The sequence below is a fragment of the Rhineura floridana genome, chromosome 1 (genome assembly GCF_030035675.1).
Source record: "Rhineura floridana isolate rRhiFlo1 chromosome 1, rRhiFlo1.hap2, whole genome shotgun sequence".
Lineage (NCBI taxonomy): Eukaryota > Metazoa > Chordata > Lepidosauria > Squamata > Rhineuridae > Rhineura > Rhineura floridana.
In genome coordinates, this window is record NC_084480.1 from 223,306,114 (window position 1) to 223,327,733 (window position 21,620).

Genomic DNA, 21,620 nt, shown 5'->3' on the forward strand with positions numbered 1-21,620 from the left:
ACACAATGGCAATGGCATGCTCTGATGTCTGCTCCACTGCTGCCACAACTTGCACTGTTGCACACTGCTGTCTGCCACAACCAGCACCTTTGCCTCTGGCTTTCCTTCCACCTCTTCAGCAGTTCTGTTTTTATGAAATGTAAACCACCTTGGGGTACAGGGATGGAGAAGGATTGCATTTGGTTCATATTTTTAAGTGAACTAACCTAATGCATACCTCCTGGTCTAATCTATAAATCAGAATATCATTCTCCTTTTGATATTGGAGTTCTCCAGATTTTGAGATATAGTTCTTGGCTCAAAACCATAACAAAATGCTTATTTATTTTAAAAAAATCTGTATTAGGATTAAACAGGTGTGAGGAGCCTTTGGCCCTCCAGATGTTGCTGAACTGCAACTTCCATCAGCCCTTGACCAATGACCAGGAATGATGGGAGTTTTAGTTCAACAACATATGTAGGTCCAAGGTTCCCCACACCTGCGCTAAAATATCTTTAGAAGTGTTTTCACTGAGATAAACTATCACTGAGATATGAATTTTCATATTGATCTTTTTAAATTCACAGATTCATAGGACATGACTAACTCAGGTTAATTCATTTCAATGGATCTAGCATTGGATACAATCCCCAGAGTGGAAACAGATTGATCCATTGCTACTTGGGTGGGCTGTGGTTCCAAAAGTGGCCTATAAATAATGTTATAAATATATATATATATATTAAATAAACTGCAGCTCTGGTGCCTCTTTCCAAGTTCACCCTTCTGCCCCTTCCCATCTCCTTTGTGGCTCACATTGCACAATGATTTAGGGCCTGCCATGACTACCGCACATGGACCTGAGCACACATAGTTTCTTTCAAACAGCTGAAGAGGACGGATACTGCGCACAGGGTACCAAAGAGGAATGCAAGTGTGATTGGTCTACCTCGAAGAGCTTGATGGTTGACCAGGCAATCAAGATTTACCTTCTGCCTGCCCCTGTGTTATATATGCATATAATCTCACAAATGATTTCAGGAAATTCTGTTGAGCACGATCTGTAGTCATTAAGTACAAATTACAGCTCCCTCTAAAATAATAGAAATCAGCAGTCTATATTTTTGTTTCTGATTTAGAAAGTCGAGATCGTGAATCACTTGCAATTAATTACAAACCAACCATAAACCAGGAGTTCAAATAACATTTGCATTCTAAGTTTAGCAGTGTATCATTTGCCTCTAAAATGTCATGCATCATGAGTGTTATGGTTAGCTATTTCTGGACTTTTAACTAAAGTTGCAAGTTTGACTTGATTTGGCCTCTCATTTTAGATAGCTAGTGATGGAGAATTTTGTTTCTGGTTCCAGGCTTTTGGCTATATCTGACCAGTGCGGCAGGGATTGTCTATCCCTTGAAATCTGGATACTTTTTCTATCCCCTGGATAGCAAAATAGATAGCATTTTGGTAGATGTAGTGTGACTTTATACATAATGCGGTGACTATTGATGAGAAAGCTTAATTGTGCAGTGCAATGCATGTTTACTTGGAAGTAAGTGCCACTATGTTCCATGGGTCTTACAGGTAAGAATATTCATTGAAGTCTTGCTTGAAGAATTGCAACTGTAAGTAATTATGGGGGTAGGGACTTGCATTCTTTCTTTCATTCATGTATTTATTTGATATTTTGATGTATTTATTTGATATTTTTTAGACTGCCCTAGCCTAGGATAGTAGCAATATAGATATAACCAGTTCAGTTAAAAACAATAAATAGATCACTATCAATTAAAATGATCTTATCATACTTTCTCAAAAATGATCTGGCTTTACAGTTCATCTTCACAATATTAACGAAAGCTAGGATTTCTCAGGATGCAAACACGTATCCCAGTCATGCAGATGAAGCAGGAGAGACAAGCTTGCAGCCACCCAGATGCTGCTAGACTACAACTCTCGGCATCTCTGACCATCAGCTATTCAGGCTAGAACTGATGCAAGTTAAAGTGCCCAGCAACATTTATAAGTCCACAGATTTCCCATGCCTGCCAGAAAGCTTTCACTAACCAAGAGTGACCTTGTATATCTGTTATCAGTATTTCCAGCAGTAAGTCCCATAGTTTTGTCTATTAGGTTAAAACCATGCTAATTATGATGTTTGTGCAAAACATCCACACATTTTGCATTATAGCAACATGACCCCGTCAGCCCTGTAGCTGGGGTGGGGCAAAGGGATGCACTATCCCACTAGAGTATGCTTTGCTCCTCTAGGATTTTTTTTGGGGGGTGGGGGAGGATTGTCTTTTAATTTGTGACATTACAGACAATGACAGCCTCCATTTAAAGAATGCCGCTTGTTTTAAGAACAGGAACAATTTAAGAATGTGACCCTCTGAAACATTCAATGAATAAGGCAAGGTGAGTGCACAACAAAAGCTGCAACTGGAAGAGCCCTCAAAATTCTGTTCACTTGAGACTTTCCCTGGTGGAGGGTAGCTTTTTTTATTATCACAATCACCCTATAATTACTTAAGTGATCCTGGGGGGGGGGGAACAGCCAGTATAGCAGAGCTTGGAAAAGTTACTTTTTTGAACTACAACTCCCATCAGCCCAATCCAGTGGCCATGCTGGCTGGGGCTGATGGGAGTTGTTGTTTAAAAAAGTAACTTTTCCAAGCTCTGGTTAATAGTCACAAGGCAGAAAAAGTTTCTCTTGGCAATTGGCTCTATCCTTGCCTCTTTTACTCTTCAATATATATAAGTCAATTTGAACTTTAAAGACACAGCAGAGTGCTCACTTTTCACATGGAGACGCCAGTCATTTGGTGGTCCCAACAATTAAAACCTTTGACAAAATTATCACCTGGTTATACATGGGGGCAAATTATTGATGAAAATTATCTGAGGCTGTGCATCAATATCAGTTTTTAAATAGTCCTTTTTTTTCTTCCATGGTAAACTTCTGCTGCTATATTATGAACTAAACGTGGGCTCCAGATACTATATACACAGATATATATACGGCTATGCTTTTGTTTTTGGTTAAGCTCTGCAGTATAGTCGGATGACTCTTGAAGAGTTAAATATTAGAACTTTGTATTATGGGCTAGAGTTAGACTCCACCTCTTGGACTTTCCTTTGCTCTGAGTTTCAGTTTCAGCTTTGTTCTCTACATAGGCAGCAATAAACAAGAATGTTTGCTTACCTGCATTTAGATGTAAGAGTTTGTTTATTCTGCAGTTATTATGATGAGTAGAGCAGGATTTAGCTCTTATTACTACAGGATGAAATAAAGAGATAACTTGAAGTGATCTGAAAAAATATCTACCCTAAGGTACCCTTTATTCTTTTAAAGTACTCACTATACTCACAGTCATAGTGACTATTCTTTTTCTTGAGTACTTGATAGCAAATGATGCAAACAGACCTAGAGGAATAGAAAGATTGCTGTGCACACTATAGTTAACTAGGCTGTAATTCAGGCCTAATTTCCAATTTTCCAAATATGTGCAGCTTAGCATGTGGTCTTTTCAGGATTTCTGAGCAGAAAAATCAATTCAGATACCAGTAAAAAAAATCTGATTTCTTTCAACAATTAGTTTTAAATTGCTTAGTTAGCCCTTTATATAGCAACCAGTTAAACAGTTCTCCTTTGACAGTCCAATAGGAAGGAAAGTCTAAAGATAAGGAACAAGACTAGATGGAGGGACCCAGAAGGAGGAGTTAACACCTTTTGATATCCCCTTGTTCACTGTATCCTTTTTTTCTTAGTAAACAAAAAAATGCTAGTCATTTAATTCCTGATGCTCATACTAAATTTTCTGTTATCTTGACCTTTACACAGGCCATTATGTAAGTTAACACACGCTCTGCATGGAGGAGGAATGAGGGGGAAGGTCACTACCTTCCCCTGGCCTGGACCTCACATCATCTCTGCCACTGAGTGAGAGGGGGGAAATTGGCTGGCAGTATGCAAATCCCCCCGCCTTACCTAGAAATGTGCCTGTCCCACCTAATAAGAAAAGCTGGCTACAGGGCTAGACTCAGTGATATAATGTGGGGGTTCTGATATTTACAGAGAGTTCCCTTGGCTGCAAGTACAACCTATTCACTTCAGGGCATTGGTGGTCAGGGCCAGTTCTAAAGGGCGGCCAGGTGGGGCACTGGGTTGAGGGCCCCTGAAGCTACAGGGGCCCCTCCACTCTCCTTCAGTGGAAGCATCTGCGGACCGCCATCCCCCCACTATCTCCCCGCTTTACCGACCTTTCCATTTTTTTTGCGGTGCGCAGATTTGCCATCAAACAAGATGGCTGCTGAGGTTTCCTTAAAGGGCTGAAGCCTCTGCCTCCATCTTGGCTGATGGCACACATGCATGCTACATGTGCGCGTTGCTGCCATCAACAAAGATGGCAGCAGAGGCGTCAGCCCCTTGGGGAAATCTCAGCCGCCATCTTAATTGATGGCAAACCTGCACACGCCGCAAAAAACAGAAAGGTAGGTGAAGTGTGGGGATAGCGGGAGGATGGCAGGTGGCACAGAAGCTCCTGTCTTGCGGTCCGTGGATGCTTAAGTTCCACAGATCATGGAGGGGGAGCAGAGGGGCCCAGGGCAGGCTGGTACCCAAGGGCCCCGGCATGCCTGGGGCCAGTCCTGTTGGTGGTGGCAGGGAGCTGGCTCTATACAACAATGGCTGCTGCTGCTCCTGTGCTGCTTGGAATGGTTGAAAAAACTTGTGTTTAAAATCTCCAAAAGTTTAATATAGATGTTGTCATCCTGACTTTATTTTTATTTTATATTACCGGAATCTATGTTTTAATGCTTGTGTAATTGTTTTTTAATTGTTTTTCTAAATACTTGTAAACCACTTAGAAACATATTTCTGGCTTTAAGTGGCATACTGATTTATTAACAACAGCAGCAGCACTAATATTAATACGAATGCTGCTATTATTATTATTATTATTTTGTAAACCTCTTTTTTATACTGTTATATTCCCCATGCACTTTTTTATCTTTGTCATCAGGGATTGGCAGAGGAACCCTCCACTCTAGTATGATCTTACATCAGTTGGAATTAGGATAGGATTATGAGCAGGTTAGGCAAGGCGGAGAACTTGATGGATTCAGGGCAGTGATCCTCCGTCCCTCTCCTCAGGCAGATACTCTGTATTGTGAAGGGTCAAACCTCTCAGCATATAGTAGTGGGAGGGGTCTTTTGCCAGGGGGTACGAGGCAGTAATGGGGATCGGTATAGGAGGGGGAGGGATGAGAAAAGGGAATTATATATTTAGGAATGCTAGTGTCATGGCCTCAGACTAGGAATCCACAGACACAGAGTCCTCCTACAACATTAACCTTGAGGAGTAGAAGGATCTACTTGCTGGCTCTTCCTGTGTGAATCTGTTGGCACCAGAGCTAGGGTCTTGTCTCCTGAACTGCCAAGGAGATGCCTCAGCCGCCAGACTCTGATGACTGCATCACAGACTCCTCAGAGGATCAGGAGAGCTTTAAGGAGCTTTCCCTAAGATGCTCCCCACACCTTGAAACCCTATTAGCGGCATCACTAGGGGGTGCGGGGTGTGTGGACCGCACCGGGTGACACCATCAGAGGGGGTGACACCCAGGGCCTGGCGCCATGTTCCCTGCTTAGCCGGCTGTGCAGCTGCAAAGTAGAGCACCGCCACCAGGAGAGAATGTGCAATAGGATGCAAAGCAGGCGGGAGAAAGAGCGAGAGCAGCTGCAATGGCGGCAGCAGCAGCAAACAGATCCCGGCCAGCTGCATGCAGCCTTGCTCTGGTGCACGCAGCGGGCCTGGGGCTGCACGCACTGCTCCCAAGGCCACCTTTTGCACAGTGCCTGGCAGAGCTTCGTCGCTTTGCTCGTTTCCCTTTGCAAGGGCAGCAGCTGCTTGCACCAAGCCGGCTCCAGTGCGGGTGCAAGTCATGTGTGCTCCCGATGCCAAACACACATGCCACACACTTTTCGCTTTAATTGGCTGTGCTTCCTGTCTTTGACCTCTCAGAAACAGGGCAGACCCTTAAAAGCAAAAGTGCTTTTGCTAATATGTTCTTTTAAAAAAATGATTATGAGGATGATGAAATCACCTCTCTTTTTCTCACTGAAATGTTATCTATGCATTAAAAAAAGGCTAAAACTCTTTTTCTCATTGAAATGTTATCTGTGCATTTTTTAAAAAAGCTAAAAAGGTACCTCTGGGTTTCCTGCGGGCCGATGTGTGTTTCAGTGGCACACATGGGCTTTATAAAATAGCCAGTGGAGAAATTGGGACAGGCACAACTGGTCTCAGGATGCTTAACATAAGAACATAAGAACATAAGAAGAGCCTGCTGGATCAGGCCAGTGGCCCATCTAGTCCAGCATCCTGTTCTCACAGTGGCCAACCAGGTGCCCTCAAGATAGCTCTCAAGATGTTAAAAAGTCAACCAATAAGAAGAAAACTCAGTTGATGAAATTGACTTGAGGTTTAGTAGATTTGCGCTCTATTTAAACAAATATGCTTGAGAAGGCAACATAGCTCTAAAGGAAAAAATAACACTTTTTTGTAGACGATGCCACACCTTTCACACCAGGCAACGTTTTGGAAGAATCAGTTCTCCCTTTCTCAAACATAAGAGTGACTGTCACCAAGGTGGTATTTGCTACCTGCAGTTTTTATATTAAAAAAAAAAGTTTTAAATGGCTTGCCTGCTTGAAATTTTAAAAAAATATCCTCTTTAAAGAAATTGATCAAACCAACCACCCAACAAAATCTTGTATTCCTGTAATATGGACAATGCCGAGGCCACCCCAAATCCTTTGCTAGGTTATTTGATCAAATATCCCTGGCCCTTGCGAGGACAGACTGTGCAGCAGCACACAGTCCTTGTCCCCAAGTTCTCAGCGAACTGAAGGAGGAGGTCGGGAACAACAGAGGTCTCCCGAGTTGCTTGGAAGAGACTCCCAGTATTTCTTACATCCTCCAAAGCCCATCACAAGTGAAATAGTTTGCTCCTCTCTGAAGCTCTCTGAGAGTCCAAGGGGACTTGGAAGAGGGGAGGAGTTAGGAACATACAGAGATGGAAGTCTTTCCCTGGCCTCCCTGGAGATATGAGGGGTCTTCTGCATGCACAAGGAGAGGCTCTACCATTGCGCTACAGCCCTTCCCAAAGTAGAGTGGGGGGAAGAGGAGGGCTGGTGGAGATTTTAAATAAAGGCTGGCTAATATGCCAATACAACATTTGTGAGCCTCAGGATCACACCTGGGGATGTCACAAGAGCCAAAGGAACACCTGAGCAGGATTCCTATTGTCCAGGGCCTGGGGCTTCACTAGCCCCTCCCCAAACAACTTGTAAAACTATGCAAACAGGCAAAATGGCTAAATCTGCATAATATACAGCAAATTGCGGTATTTAGTTTGAACAGTACTGAGCACTGAAGACATTTTTACTGAGCCGTTATGTGCTCAGAGGGATAAGGAGGATTCTAAATCAAACCTAAGAATATTCCCCTTACAGGGCCTCACGTTACAGAGGAAAGCCAGCCGAGAGGCCAGGGTGTGGGTGCAGGCCTGTAGCCAGAAATGCACCTTATGGCTAAAAAAGGCAAGTGGGCTACCCCAGGAACGCTCACTTACAGTCGCTTTTCTGAAGCTAAGCAGGAGCATAAATGAGTTCAAGAAAAAAAGTTGGGTGGAGGGCCTTTCATAAAATTCTAAATAGTAAAGGCAGGTTGGAGCTAGGAAGTGTAGCTGTCTTTTTCTAGTGTTGCACAGTGAGAAGGCACTATTGAGAAAGGCACATAGGCAATAGCGTAGTGGCAAATTCAGAAGTGTAGGGTCCTTTCATGATAGTCACAGCCACTCCCCTCCTCTGCTTTTCGCTGCTGGGTTCAGAATGAGATCCTTGTTAATGCCTTCTCCCACAACAACAGACATTGCTAGGGGCCAATCTGCATGAACGAGGAGTGTGTTAGATATTGAGAAGAGTCTTCTCAGTGGCTGACTCACCTTCTTTCACTCTTGATTGGCTCCAATCCGCAGGAAAGGACAAAGAAGCATGTCAGAAGCCTCTTCTCAATGGCTAACACACTCCCCTTTTATGCAGATTGCCTCACAGGATCCTGGAAACAAAGAGACCCTTCTGGGACCCTGCTCAGTAAGGGGTCTAAGACCCACCAGCACCATGGACGACTACACCCCTGAACATAGGGGTGGCTGTCAGATTACAGCTACCGTTGGGGCTGATGGGATTTGGAGTCCATCCATATCTAGAGAACCACAGCTTAGCCACCCTGGCATAAAACAATCTATAGCTATCAAGGGTTTTGTATTCTCATTTCTGTTAGAGGGGATTCTCACATATCATCTGTTGCAGTAACAGGTTCTCCCAGACCATGCAATGGGTGCCTGGATTGTCAAGATTCTATTGCTGACTCCTTTTCCCTGACCATTTAGAATCCTTTGAGAACATTCCATGATGTCACAACTGCTCAACCAATGGGGCAGGTGCCCTGTAGGCAAGAGGCAGACAACAGTTGACTGTTAGCATACTTTGTCGTCACCAAGACACTCTTTCAAAGATGACATTTCTCTAAATTTATTCCAATGCAGGGGTCACCAAGTTTTTTAGACCAGTGGGCACATATGGATGTTTGAGCAAGTGCCATGGGCATTCTTTCCCTCCCTCCCCTCTCTTTTCTTCTCTCCTCTCCCCTGAATGACACACACACACACAAGTGACAGAAAGAGAAAAAGTGCATGCACACACACACTCATGCATCACTTTTCCAAGGGTCAAATAATGAACCTGAGCCTTGAAAAGCACATAGAGGTAAGAGAGGAAGTAGGAAACTTCCTCCTTCAGTTCTCTCTCCTGGCTATGCTTAATAGATTTCTACCAACTTCTCCATCCTATGGAGCTTTGGAGAGCCCCGTGCTTGGTGATATAGAGAAGCTGGGCTGCAGTGGGGTTTTTTCTCTATCTTCATAATTTTGATGTAGTTCTTAAACGTTTTTACTTCCAATTCTATTGTTTTCTTACCGAATTTTCACTTTAACCACGTGAAACTATGTATAAATGTAAATACATTTAGGCTGTGCGTATGATATTGTAATTTAAAGGTGTAATTTTAATTTTGCTAGTTGTTTATGTCACTACTATTGCCATTACATTCAGTGATATATGGGAATTACGATTTACGAGTAACATTAGTACAAAAAACATTACTAAGGATTCTGTATGGTCTGGTATAGGAGGAGGTCCATGGGGGGTGATACCATGAGTTACCACACTGGGTGACACCAACCCTAGTGACGCCACTGAACCCCAGCGTCCAGTGGTTGCAGAAAAAGGCACCAACCAGATGCAGCACTCGTGGGCTTGACCTCCATCTTGACTACCTAGCCTAGACTGCTGAGACATCTTTTCTTTCCTGCCATAGCTGCAGAACTACTACTAGTAACCCTGAACCAGCACCGTGATCTTTATCCAAGGTCCTAACCTTGCCTTACCTATCATCATTTCCAGAACCAGAGGCCTGCTGATCTCCACCTTGCTTGGTCCATCAGTGTCCCTTGGTTGTGAACATCACCAAAGATTGGGGTGTGTGGGGATGACATGCAGGCAGAAGCACAGTTGATGACTGGTGGACACTGGTGGCTCTTTAGGGATGCTGGGGGCATCCTGCCATTTACCACTGCTTTTGTATTTTCCGGTTGTGTGCTTTCCCTTTCTCGTTGTGAACTGAGCAAACATCTCAGGCAACCATCTCACCAGCATGTCTCCAATCTCAGGCGGAATCTCAGTATTGGTTTGTTCTGACAGTGATATTCTTATTTTTGCTTTTGAAGTATGTAAAAAGAATTGCTACAGAGATGCTCTGTTTCCATTGTTTCCTCGAAATAATTTTAGTCTAGTATTTGTGTTTCGAACAAAGTGTAAAAACAAACACAGAGATAAAGCATGCAGAAACCTTATTTGAATAGAATTTTAATTTATTTATTTTGCCTTTCTCCAGAAATTAGGAAATTGCTCTTAAAATGGCAAGTGCGCCTCAAGGACTGTTACATAATATTGTAATATGTTGTAATATTACTGTTGTAATATTTTCTTTTTCAAACTCCAGCAAAGTATTGTTTCTTGAACACAGGGTGTTGGCGTTTACCTGCTTTAAAGTGATATACTTCTGGTAATTGTGGAAAATCAGAAAGATGTCTCTAGGAAATTATGATTATGTCTCAAACGAGTGATATCCTGTAGATGACCACATTCCCATGACGCTACCAGGCTCTATCAAGAGCTTCCCCAGTCATTTCCATTTTACAAAGCACATGCTTCATTTACAAAGCTTTTAGCAACTCGTGTATGATTTTTAAGAACAAACACACATGTTGGTCCATTAGAACAAAATTCAGACAGAAACAGTGATCAAGTTTCACAAAGTGGTTTGCATGCTTTTGAATGGCACAGGACACCGGAAGTTAAAGCACAAATGAAAAATAGAGCTGTTCTGGTAGAGGGTGTGGTATTATGTTTTTTGTTTTAAAGTCTCATCTTTCCCTTCACAAAGCAGTTGCTCAGGGTGGTTTACAAATATAAAAGTAATGATAATCCAACCATTAAGGGTACTATCCAAATCCCCTTTGTGCCAGGCTGGGTGTGTGTGTCTGGATTGGGTAGAAAGGAGGTATCTTTTTCTGCCCAGCTGAGGGGTAACACCAGTGTCATTCTGCCAGCACAGTGATCCCTGTTCTGAATGTGGGGGCAGCGATGCTGCCAGTGAGATCCCCAGAGGAGGCAGCCAGTGGAATTTTGCAAACTAGAATCAGAACTGAACTAGGCCCAATCAGACCGCCACCTTCTACCCCAGCTGATATACACAGCAGGGCTGTAGATGTAGTGATGACCTTGCTACTTCTTTCTTTCTTTCTTTCTTTCTTTCTTTCTTTCTTTCTTTCTTTCTTTCTTTCTTTCTTTCTTTCTTTAATTAATTAATTAATTAATTAATTAATTAATTAATTAATTATATACCACCCCATAGCTGAAGCTCTCTGGGTGGTTTACAGAAATTAAACTCCCTTAAACTCTGCAGGCAATGGCCAGGGTTAGGATTGCACCCTAAAATGCAAACTATCTAACTAAAAACAGCAACAATATGCAAAAAGCATGAATCAATACAACATAATTTTAAAGCTTTTTTTAAAAAAAAGAGATGTTTCCAGTGACTGTTGGAACACAAATAAAGAGAAAGATAGCCTACCTCTTGGAGGAGGGAGTGCCTCATATAGGGGCCACCACAAAGAAAATCCTCGCATGCATTGCCACCAACCATGCCTCACAAGGCAAAGGCACATGCAAGAAGAGCGCAAGAGGACAGATTCAGATAAGATGGGACAGTCTGCCAAGTAGCTTGGTCTCAAACTGTGTAGAGCTTTATAGGCAATAACCAGCACCATTGACTTAGAAATAGACTGGAAGCCAGTGTAGCTAATACAATTGGAGGTGAGGGTGTCAAAATTCCAAATTTTTGCAGCAGCATTCTGCGCCAACTGAAGCTTCTAAATGGTTTTCAAGGGCAACACCTCATAGAGACTAATCGAGATGTAACTACCGTAACTGTAGATCGTTTCAGCACCAAGCTAGATGACACAGTGGAGATTCATTATGGGGGGTCTTCCTTTTTTGGGAGCCCCTAATTTAAATTAGTGCTGTGGGATGGGGGTTAGCCATTTCCCCCTCCCACATCCTTTCTATGATTTTCTCCCTTTGAACTCTATTTGAAACCTTTGCATACATAGCATTTTACAAACTTTAAAGAGATGGGCAATCTAACCATCTATCTTCTCATCTCATCTAGCAAAAGCAGTGGTGTGTCTGGTGGGGTAGAGGTGCCCTCCCAACACCACTGTCACAGCTGCTTACATAGAGTGCTGGAATGGGCCGGCACAGTGGCAAGGTAGTTGCCAGCAGGAGTGCCAGATTAGCAATGGCCCCTGATCTTGTTGCCACCCTGCCCTGCCCATCCAAGCCCTTTCCAGATAAGCAGCAGTGTTGCTTGCTTCAGGAGGGTAGTTCCAGGCCACCACACAGGCTGCTACTGTTTAGCCCTTCGTCTTAAAATGACAATGGAGGAAATGCTCTGCAAGTTAGTTATGTTGCATTAGTCCTGTTTTCTGTGCAAAAGATTTCAGGTTACATTAAAGCATGCATGTTGTAATGGAGAAGCACTGAAGGACCTGGGCAGTATCTAATTAAACAGTTCTATTAGTGCAACCAAGTGCTGTTGTGCTATGAAACTTCCCCCCTTTCTCTTCCTGTGTGATCCCTAAATCTGATCCAGGGGTTCTTCCAACCAGTTGGTGGCTGGTGCCTATTGGAACTGGTGGAGCAGATGGCAGGCAGGCCAAGAGTAAGTGGAGCCAAAGCCAATGATAGTGGAGCTATGCTGACAAAACTAATACTATTACTAGTTTTGTCCGCATCCTCTGCCCTACTGAGTTCTACAAGTGCAAAACTGAGACTGCGGAGGAGGACGCTGACAGCCAGGGCCAATCTCTGGACTGGTTGTAAGTAAGAAGACAGGCAGGTGAGGGCTGACTGAGGTTAGTGGGGCAGTGCCCTTTTTGCCCAAATGGACTGGCTTCCACTGCTCCAACCCCCTAGAGCAGATTTAGGGGTCACACAAGGGGTGCGTGGGGAAAGGAGGGGGCTGGCAAGTTCTATCACACAGCTAGAATGCCTTGCATTAGAGGAACTGTTTAGCTGGATATTGTCCCCTAACTTGGGGGGGGGGAAGAGCCTATCCAAATCTGTCTTCAGCACTAACCAGGATTCTTTTCAAGATGCCAATCTTGCTCTGTGTTTGGGGACTGAGGTCATAGCTTCTTCCAAAAATGTTCTTCTAAAACTTTCCCCCTAATCTGTGCTGCTTTGTACTCCATACTTTCTTGTGTGTTATGTCTTATTTTTAAATAGGGAATTCCTCTGAGGGATACATTCAGGTGAGCTTAACCTCAAATTTAAAAAGGGTTGGGGAGAGAGAAATGAAACACTGCACAGCCAAGGGATTTGTGTTCTCGATTAAAATAAATAACATCGGAGCACTCTCATTTAAAAGTACTGTAGATGCAGCAGTTAAGATAAGGAGGTGCAGTTATGGCATCTGGTTTTGACCTTTTTGGTTTGGTTCACATCTCTTGGATGTTTTGAGTTGGGGGTGGCTTGTACTCCCTAAACCTGAGTACAGGAGTAAGTCTCAGAACATCGTACTGGTTTATAAATTTTATTATTTTGCAATTATGAAGGCTATTTCATTCTCTCTCTAGGATGATACAGTTAAAAAAATTATGGGGCTCATCTACATAGTAGTTTACTGTGCGTTTGGTGCTGCTCACATCTTTAAATTTGCATGGTTCACATGATGTTACTGGCAAACAGAAGCTATCACTTAGTTCCCCTCCTATCAGGGCCAGTTCTAAAGGGCGGCCAGGTTGGGCACTGGCCCAATGGCCCCTGGAGCTACAGGGGGCCCCTCAGCCACCCCTCCTCTCCCCTTCCATGATCCGTAGGGGCCCCATGTTCCCCCACATCTTCCCACTTACCTGTCTGCTGTCTTTTACCATTGCCCTTAACAAAGATGGTGGCCGAGGTTTTCCTAAGGTATTGAAGACCCTGCCGCCATCTTAGTTGATGGCAGAGATGCGCACGCGTAGCATGCATGCGTGCCATCAACAAAGATGGTGGCGGAGGCTTCATCTCCTTAGGTAAACCGCAGTCACCATCTTGGTTAATGGCAATAGTAAAAGACAGGAGACAGGTAGGTGGGGTGGGGTGGGGTGGGGTGTGTGCATGCACGAACGCAAATGCTAATGCGCATGCGAACACATGCGCACACATGCTGGGGCCCAGGGCAAGCTGATGCCCAAGGGCCCCGGCATTCCTGGAGCCGACCCTGCCTCCTATAAATTTGTACTAATCCAATCTGCTGATAATATGAAAAGTGGATAAAAAAGTTTCCACTCCATTTCTCTAGTGCTTGCAGACAGTTTGCTCTGATGCTTTTAGGTGGGTGAGTCAATTGTTCCCCTCTCCATGCCCACTATTTCCTCCTCCCTTCTTTCATTTTGTTTCCTGTGAGCTGACAAGCAACGTCCAGCTGCTCTCCTCTGTTTTGCTGACTTTTCTTATGTTGCTGCAAATGGTGCCTTTATTTTCTTTTCACCATAACTTGTGTGCAAAAGCGTAACACTGCTCAAACAAAGATTTCATAGAATCAGAGAATAGTAGAGTTGGAAGGGGCCTATAAGGCCATCAAGTCCAATCCCCTGCTCAATGCAGGAATCCAAATCAAAGCATTCCCGATAGATGGCTGTCCAGCTGCCTCTTGAATGCCTCCAGTGTCGGACAGCCCACTACCTCTCTAGGTAATTGGTACCATTGTTGTATGGCTCTAACAGTTAGGATGTTTTTCCTGACGTTCAGTCAAAATCTGACTTCCTGCAACTTGAGCCCACTATTCCATGTCCTGTACTCTGGGATGATCGAGAAGAGATCCTGGCCCTCCTCTGTGTGACAACCTTTCATGTACTTGAAGAGTGCTATCATATCTCCCCTCAGTCTTCTCTTCTCAAGGCTAAACATGCCCAGTTCTTTCAGTCTCTCCTCATAGGGCTTTGTTTCCAGTCCCCTGATCATCCTTGTTGCCCTCCTCTGAACCTGTTCTAGTTTGTCTGCATCCTTCTAGAAGTGCGGAGACCAGAACTGGACGCAGTACTCAAGATGAGGGCTAACCAGTGCTGAACAGAAGGGAACTACTTAACACAATTTGGAAACTATATTTCTGCTAATGCAGCCTAATATAGCATTTGCCTTTTTTGCAGCCACATCACACTGTTGACTCATATTCAGCTTGTGATCAACGACAATTCCAAGATCCTTCTCACATGTCATATTGCTGAGCCGAGTATCCCCCATCTTATAACTGTGCATTTGGTTTCTTTTTCTTAAGTGTAGAACTTTGCACTTATCCCTGTTGAATTTCATTCTGTTGTTTTCAGCCCAATGCTCCAGCCTATCAAGGTCCCTTTGAATTTTGTTTCTGTCTTCCAAGGTATTAGCTATGCCCCCCAATTTTGTATCATCTGCAAATTTGATAAGCATGGTTTGTACCTCCTCATCCAAGTCGTTAATAAAAATGTTGAAGAGCACTGGGCCCAGGACCAAGCCTTGTGGTACCCCACTCATTAGTTTTGTCCAGTTTGAGAAGGAACCATTGATAAGCACTCTTTGAGTACAATTCTGGAGCCAACTGTGGATCCACCTGATAGTTGTTCCATCCAGCCCACATTTAGCTAGCTTGCTAATCAGAATATCCTGGGGCACTTTGTCAAAAGCTTGGCTGAAGTCGAGATATATTATGTCCACAGCATTCCCACAGTCTACAAGGGAGGTTACCCGATCAAAAAATGAGATAAGATTAGTTCGGCAGGATTTGTTCTTCATAAATCCATGTTGGCTCCTAATAATCACTGCATTGTTTTCAAGGTGTTTACAGACTGACTGCTTTATAATCTGCTCCAGAGTTTTTCCAGGGATTGATGTTACACTGACTGGTCTGTAGTTCCCCAGTTCCTCCTTTTTGCCCTTTTTGAATATAGGGACAACATTAGCTCTCCTCCAATCATCCAGCACTTCATCAGTCCTCCATGATTTCACAAAGATAATAGACAGTGGTTCTGAGAGTTCTTCAGTCAGTTCCTTCAATACTCTAGGATGCAGTTTATCGGGCCCTGCCAAGTTGAACTCATAAAAAAGTGATTATGTACTCCTTGACCATTTGTCTATCAATCTCAAGCTTCAATCCTGCCCCTTCTACTTCATGTTTCCCGGGAGGGTCATAGACCTTTTTTTGTGGAGAAGACTAGGCCAAAGTAGGAATTGAGCACTTCTGCCTTTTCTTTGTCATCTGTTGTCATTTCGCCATCCTCATCGACTAGCTGTGCCACCATTTCTTTTCTCTGTCTTTTACTATGGACGTACCTGGAGAAAGCTTTTTTTGTTGCTTTTAGCATCTTTCGCTAACATCAGCTCACTCTCAACTTTAGCCTTCCTGACACCATCCCTGCAATTCCATGATACCTGCCTGTACTCTTTCTTTGTGTCCTGGCCTTCTTTCCACTTCCTGTATGTGTCCTTTTTTGTTTACAGGTCATCTCTAAGCTTTTTGTGAAGCCACATTGGCTTCTTCTGCTGTTTCCCCCCTTTTTTCCTTGTTGGAATTGCTTGCCATTGCACTTTTAGAATTTCCTTATTTAGAAACTCCCACCCATCTTGGACTCCTTTTCTCATTAGTATTTCAGCTGTATCCTACCAACCATAGGCAGGGAAAACACAGATATTCACTCCTCCAGGTTTTTTTTTTAACAGAACCTGCTGCAGCTGGTAGAACAGACTGAGCATGCTCAGTCAGCTAGCAACCAGAGGGAGTGGAAATGTATAATTCAAAGGTGAAGCCACAAGGAAACAGCGAGACTAATCCTTCCCAGAGGAATACTGACTTGTGTGAATGGGAAAAATGGATTAGCAGGTACCATTAAGCAGGAACTTCAGACAGTGCAAATCTATAACGAAGGTAAAAACAGTGCATTTGCTACAAAGAAATGTTCCCATGTAGATGAGCCTATGGATAAAATGATTGTGAAATCTAGATTCATCTCACATGCAGATTGGTTTGTCCATCCTGACATGATTTGGTTAAAATTGAGGGAGTCACGGTGGAACCATCATGGGCTATCTACCTATCCCCCCCCCCCAAAAAAACAAATCTGAGTAGTGCATTTTATTTTATTTTATTCATTTGGCTGGATTTATTGAATTCCCCTGAAAATGCAGTTTTGGGGTTTTTTAAAAACTCAGAACACATATAAAACTTTTGAAGGAACTTGGAGAAAGTTCACATCTGGAACTATCACCACTTTGAATGGAAAGGACTAACTTCTGGATCATTTTCACTTTTCTTGTTACTAGCAACAGTGAGTACAATGCTACCTTACTGCCCTTTCACACCATACATTACAGCACATGATTCCCCCCCAAGAATCCTGGAAACTGTAGTTTATCCATAACAGCTACAATTCACAACACCCTTAACAAACTACAGATCCCAAGAGGATTTGGGGGAAGTCATGTACTTTAATATATAGTCTGTACACAGTCAAGAGGAAAAAACACACACGAGACCTTATTCCTCCAGATGTGTCAGGAGCCACCGTGGATGCAGTTCCCTGGTGGCAGAGCAGTAGGGTGGCCAGGTGTCCTACTTTACAAAGGATAGTTTTCTGTTTGGAAGTCCTTTATTTGAAGTCCAATCCAAGTCTGGTTTAAATGGAGAACTGGATTCCTGAAGTTGTCCATTAACAGTTAGCACCCGGACAGCAGACTGAGCAGGTCACCTGGCTAAGGTCATCTCCACTGTGGTAAGATTTATTAGGTGGTATTCAATGTTACTTCTTCTCAGAGTAGACTCACTGAAATTGATGGACATGACTAACTCCATTAATTTGGATTAAATTAAATCCATTAATTTAATTGGGTTGTATTTAACTAAGTTCTATTCAAAGTAGACCCATTGAAATTAATACACCTCAGTTAATCATGCCGATTAACTTCAACAGAGCTACTCTGAGTAAAATGTATTTGGATACATCCCATTGTTTTTCTCTTTAAAATATTCTACTATAATATAAATTAGCACATGCACATTCAATGTAAATCTGCATCAACTTTTGTCCTCTGTCTCTCTCTTTTTCTTTTTCTTTTTTGGTGATGTGTAGTAGCCATCTCTTCCCACAATATGACCAAGTCATCTGGAAGTATGCACAGCTAGACCAGGAGTGATGTTGCTAACCCTGCTGACCCAGGAAGGGGAGAACTGAGGAGCACTTCAGATCACTCCTCTGTGAAGGGTGTGATGGAGGTACGCAGTGGAGAAGGTGCAGTCAGGGAGACAACAGTACAGTCAAGATCTGTAAAATGCTCAGAATATAAATTGACCATGGCAGCAGATGCAATAGAAGGTGAGGGGGTGGGATCTGATTGCTGTTGTTTTCTAACAGCAACCTATTTTAGGGCAGAACACTGGCTAGGATTTGAAGAAGCAGCCACAATAGCTGTCTGTAGGGACAGAAGGGTCTATTGATTTTGCTTCTCTCTGATTCTCATCTTTCCAATCTTCAATCCAGTTCTCCACATTTCTGCAGCAATTTGCATTTAAAAAAATCCTTGTGACAATTCTTCTGCATCTTAGTGTGAATTGCTCCTAATAAACACGTTTGTATTCAGTTTTGAGTCATGTACACATTTTTGCAAGCAATTTCACCTAATATAATGCATTACATGTTTTCACTGATATATTCATTTGAATGCACACATTCCTGTAATATATGCATTTTTGTGAGCATTGTTTGGTTGGAGAAGTGCATCGCAAAATTTAGATAAGTGCAAATTTCAAATGATGGCTATGTTTCAGTTCTCATATTGTCTTGGAAGTACAACTTTGATAGATTTGGCTTTAAATGTGAAATGAATAGAGTTTCTTCACTATCCATAGCAGTCTGGTTTTATTCAACACACTTCTAATTGACATCAATGATGAGACAAGCTCTCTAACTTATGCTATAGTGTACTGGGGAAAGGGACTAAGTAGGAGCAGCTGTCAGGAAGGAACACACCCCAAACCTGGCCTCCTGGCAAAAGTATCACTGCTGCTGATTGGGAGAGGGGAGATGGTGGGGAGTTTGGGGCTGTTTGGGCACATAAGTGGCTCCGCCAGTGTGCCCACAGAGCCCTGATCTCCCCATTGCCTCACCCCTCTCCCTCTCTATAAGCAGCTGCTCGAAGGATGGCAGTGTGCAGTGCCACCCACTCTTCCAGCTGCTCCTGGGACTCAAGATACCCTGGGCCATTGCCATAATGGGGCTTTACCCTCGGAGACACTATTGCATCCCTGCTTGGCTTATTCCCCCACGGATTGCAAATACAACCATGTGATTTTGGTTGTAATCCTCATTATAAGTGGTACATATAATTCTAGACTAGAATGTGGTTTATGATTTTTATTATTATTATATGTTTGATGTTTGCATACTTTTAAAAAATAAATAGAAGTGATTAAAATTGTGGAATTTAGGGTTTTTAACATACATAAAATTTCAGCAGTTTGTCAGTAAGTACGATTCTAGATCATACCAATGCTTCTGATTTCAAAGAGAGCCATAGGAAGAACCCCATATTTTATGACTTGGAGAAGAAATTCCTCTCTGGTTCTCTATAACAAGAAGGCTATTTTTGTCCTCTATAAAATACATTCCTTTGAAAAGAAAACCTTTTATTTACACTAGCCCTGTGGGATGAAAATGCTTGCTTCTGGAGGTTTTATCCATTTGTGCATTCATAAAAATCCATCAAAAAGAACCACGGTTATAAAAAGGAATGTACATTTGAATTTGTCCTGGTGTCCATATTTCATATCTTAAAACTCTGTGTTACCTCTAAGAAGATGTCAAACGCTTGTTACAGAGAATAAATATTGAAGATAAAATATGAAATGGATTCTTTTATGTGATTCTGATACAATTTCTAAGCCTCTTCATTTTTTATATTATTATTATTATTATTATTATTAAGCTCAATTATTCTCATCAAAGTAAAGTATATAAAAAGAAATATGCTTAATATTGCTTTGATAATATTTCTTTTATCATTTTTAAACTTTATGTGGTTTTGGTGGGATTGAGTTAACATCTTACCACAACCTTGGCGTAATTCTAAGTACTTCCCCACAACTAAATTGGGCAATCCTCAAACTGAGTTATGATTAAGGACCTGCTGACACAATCCTTTGTTCTTGGTTGGTTCCTGATGTTCTATCTGTGCTGACATTTTTCTAACGTGCCCATGGTAAAAATTGTTGCCCAAATACTCCATAATGGGTACAACCCACTCAGCATGCTACTGTGTAACCCACTTTAGCACTACTTGCAGAGGAATACTAGACAGACTGTGGGAACATATGAACACAAGAATATAAGAAGAGCCTGCTGGATCAGGCCAGTGGTGCATATAGACTAGCATCCTGTTCTCCTAGTGGCCAACCAGATGCCCATGGGAAGCCCATAAGCAGAACCTGAGTGCAACAGCATTCTCCCCTCCTAAAATATCTGATGCTCAATGAAAATGTGAATTGATGTTAATACTGGCTGCCACAATTCAGTCACAATTAAACATCTTCAAGTGTCATTGATTTCAATGGAAGAGTTAAGCATGTGCCTCATCTTACCATTAGTTCAATTCTCAATGGCTTTCTCTCCTATCCGCTTAACCCTTTCCCATTGAAATCAATGGAATTTAGATCTTTCCTGAATTACTCCCATTTTTCACTGCTAAAGCAAAATTGTATTGACAACATTCATTCTTTTTCCATGTCATATTCTTGATGACATTTGTATACGATTATTGCTTTCCATTTTAGTGCTCTATGTGTGCATGGTGTATGTTGCCTTAATGTACATCAGGAAATTCTGGCTCTCTCTTATACAGTAACTTGGAAATCATGAAGCTGAATGAGCCTTATAGCACTGCTAGCTAAAAAGGATTTCTTTGAGCTACGTGAAGTAGCTGCACACACAGAGTATTATTTATAAATCAGTCCATCACATCCTCTGAGCTGTTCTAAATTGACTCATATGGCACTAAAGCAACTTCTTGGGAGTTGCTGGCTTTTGTTGCAATCACCACACAAAATGATGCTGGGATCGAGGTGCACACACAAGATCCAAATTAAAACCATGATTTCATCAACCTCTGAAATAGACACAAGCTTTACATGGTCTCTGGGACTAATATTTTCTAATAAAACATCCTTTTTAACAAAACTGAAAATCAATATTGGGAGAAGTTTTGGAATTGACACTAGCCTTTTGAGAAACTGGAAATAGATCTTCCTGTCAGAGGCTAAAACTGCTCTCCTCTGTCTAGACTGCACTGGGAGCAAAATTATCAGATTTTCATTTCCTCAGTTTCACTCCACAGTGGTAAAACGTGTGAGTTATCGATTCATCTGCTGAAAAGCAGAAGAGCTTTTCGCCTCGGTAGGGTCAAATGGGTTTGTGGGTGTCTAATTATACCTATACAGAGCATATAAATCTTCTAATAGTCATTATGTGAACGTAAGTGTCCAAAAGGATCATTAGAATCCTTTTAGCTTACTGCTTGTTCTCTGTGCTGTTTTATGAGAGGTCAAAGAAATTGGGAGTTAATATTATCATGCCTCATAGACTTTCAGGTTTGTCCTGGAAATAAGATATGCTTCAAGGAAAACTGTGGTCATGTAGGCATCCAGAAACAATGTGGGTGCTTTATTTTCATACAATGATATTAATGTTGCTGCAGCATACTGTTAAATGCAACTATGAGTGAATATAGAAAGAAGCCAGCACCTTCATGGGGATTAGATGAACTGATCGCTATAGTATACCATACCCTTGATGTTATCGCTTTCGCCATGCAGAACTTTGATAGGGAGGGATCTTAGCTCAGTGCCACATGCTTTGCAATCCCTGACATTTCTAGGTAGGGTAGGAAAG

The 21,620-nt window shown here is 42.4% G+C and overlaps 1 long non-coding RNA gene across 1 annotated transcript in view; it reads left to right on the forward strand.

Moving 5' to 3' along the window:
* Positions 1 to 21,620, forward strand: part of LOC133368077 (uncharacterized) — a 152,072-nt gene that overhangs the window by 100,285 nt on the left and 30,167 nt on the right. The window contains exon 2 of the long non-coding RNA XR_009758584.1: positions 17,811 to 17,953. This is a non-coding gene — a long non-coding RNA (uncharacterized LOC133368077). The remainder of the gene's footprint in view (positions 1 to 17,810; positions 17,954 to 21,620) is intronic.